Source organism: Juglans microcarpa x Juglans regia, chromosome 6D, assembly GCF_004785595.1.
Source record: "Juglans microcarpa x Juglans regia isolate MS1-56 chromosome 6D, Jm3101_v1.0, whole genome shotgun sequence".
Classification (NCBI taxonomy): domain Eukaryota; kingdom Viridiplantae; phylum Streptophyta; class Magnoliopsida; order Fagales; family Juglandaceae; genus Juglans; species Juglans microcarpa x Juglans regia.
The window spans coordinates 35,921,079-35,923,632 of record NC_054604.1 but is presented as its reverse complement, the minus strand read 5'-3'; the positions used below and the strand labels follow the sequence as shown (position 1 = coordinate 35,923,632).

Here is a 2,554-nt window from a genome sequence, read left to right as displayed (position 1 = left end):
CATCAACTAATTAATTATTAGGTCTGAGGCTTCATTTTGAGCTAGCTTTTTTTCAAAATAGCATTAGATTTAGCAGCACATCATGATCATGTGTTGCATGCACTTTTTAGCTAAGCTACCTTATCTAGAATCGTTTTCTTTACCATGGCAGGGCTAAAGGCTAACCTAGGAATTAAACCCACATTCAAACATGGAATTCCTGACATACCTGACTGTGATTTACAGCATGTTGCACATCAATGACGACCATAAAATATTCGATCCTACAAAGACTTTGACACGTGTGCAGAATCATATGCTCAACAATGACTTATGATCTTAGGACGTACTAAAAGGTCCCTTAGCTAGCTAGCTAGCTAGATACATGTGAGTTTTTGCCAAGTTTATATATATAAGATATATATTTTGTATTTTTTGTCATAAAAAAACTTAATGCAGTACTATTTATTTATAAAAAATAATAACTTATACTTTTCATGTACAGGAGTTTTTATCGTTAAGATCAGATCAGAGGAAAAGTAAGTAATGAATTATTAGGTTGTGTATGTTTGGAGGCTAAGTAATGAATTATTAGTTGAGAATAAATTATCTCAACTAAAGTAGACACAACAACCGTTTGATTTGACATTAGCAATAGTCAATAAGTCATTAGATATGGTAATGATTGTTTTTATATACGTTCTTGTGTTCTTTAATAATCTCAGGCAACTTTTTTTTGGTTTATATATACATAATTATATATTCTTGATGATCAATTCTTTTTTATTTTGAAAATCAACTTGTGAATGATTTGGAATCATTTTCTATATGTACAAGAGATTCAAGTAGTTAATGAGATGGTAAACATATGCTGGTTATGGACGGTAAGGATCAACTGCCTTAATGATTGTGTTGCTTCTTTTTTTGTGGTGGTACTCCTATTTGATTAAATCGTCAACTTATTCGAAGTACCCTGAAATGTTATACCAAAACCACAAAAAAAAGGGACACGGGTCTTCTTGTTGTGGAAATCAAAAGAAGATGTGATTTTTCGAAAGGGTGTTATTTGTTATTTGGTACTTTATTGGAAGTCGTATTAGAAATTGGTGATAAATTAGTTTCTTATTTGGGATGCACTAGAAGAATAGGTTATGGTTTGATTCATTTGAATATGTTGTAATCAAACTTATGATAGTCATTAAGTGTGCTATATATTCTTGACATACCTGGAAGCTTAAGTTTGATTGTAATTGCTTCTCCACAGCCAATTTCTTAAGTTTGCAGACATATTGTTTCAAAAAATTAATAATTTGATAAGATCCACATTTTACACTTTCTGTTTAATCTTATATTTTTTGGTCATGCAGTTACAATTGCATTGACCATTATATACCTAAACCACAATGGATTAGGTAAACCAAACATTAGAGTGGATGCTCTAGAAAAATACTCATATTGTTTTGAAAATTTATTCTTGTAATCTCTACCCTTTAGTTTTAAATATTTTTTGTTAGTTATTTATACTCTTTCAGGATTTTGGAACCTGTGTACAAAGCATGGCTTGCAAAAATTGTGAATGTTTATGCAGTTCCTTTTTTTCTTTTTAAAGAACTCAAATTTTATTTTTATTTTTTTGACATGTATAGGCAAGAGTTTTATATCTTTCATATGATTTGTTGCTTAATGCTTGCTCTGGCCTTGACTTAATTTTTTCTGCTTTTCATTCTCCTTGGGTTGCCTGTCTTATCCTAATTAATACTAAATTGGTATTATGTGGCGTGGTTTAGTCTGTCAACATTAAATGAGTTCTTGAAACCTACCCAAGGAGAAAGGTACTATAGCCCAGGTAGTCGTGGCAGCCTCATTCTGGGAGAATATTTAACATAAACTTCCCAAAAAGATCGGATGATTCAGCTTGGTGCAAATATAGTTCAACTCAAGCAATGGTATAAAAAATTCAATATCCTCTCAATAAATCCTGCAGAAAAGTACACAACATGCATAATTATGTATTAAACTATGGTTCATATATGATGTGTACCACTTTATTTGGGAAACTTGTATCAAACACAGTTGGCATTAGGCATGTATTGTACTTTATTTTGTAAACTTGTATCAAACTTTGTTTTTGTTTCTATGTATTAAATTATTTATTAATCAAATTTTCTTGTAAAAACCATATTATTTTTGTAAAAAAAACTATTTCACCCAACTAGGCAAATCTCTTTTGGTGTGTATACTAATTTACTTTTCCATCTATATATAGTTCATATATATATATATATATAATTAACATATATATTTTCTCTCCACTGGGCAATCATTACTACTAGTAGTATTAATATGTGTGGTTGAAATGGAAGTAGTGCTAGTGCTGTTTGGGCTTCCCTCCTGTAGGGAGGATGGCCCATGTGGGTTCATTAAGCCCACATGGAGAGAGGGTTCAGGCCCAGCTTAATTAGATTTATTAAAATTAAGTGTTGCTACTTCTATTAGTAGAAAAAGAGTGTGTTAAAAACGTGTGAGAGATTGGGGAGAAAAAGAGATAGCCAAAAAAGGAAAGTTCGTCCAGTTT

General features: G+C 31.2%; 1 long non-coding RNA gene across 1 annotated transcript; it reads left to right on the top strand.

Annotated features, from left to right (window-relative positions):
• The first annotated feature begins 773 nt into the window (after window positions 1-773).
• On the top strand, window positions 774-2,141 carry LOC121235024. The gene is made up of 2 exons (XR_005934489.1): window positions 774-863; window positions 1,767-2,141. It is a non-coding gene; the product is annotated as an uncharacterized LOC121235024 (long non-coding RNA).
• Window positions 2,142-2,554: the final 413 nt, after the last annotated feature.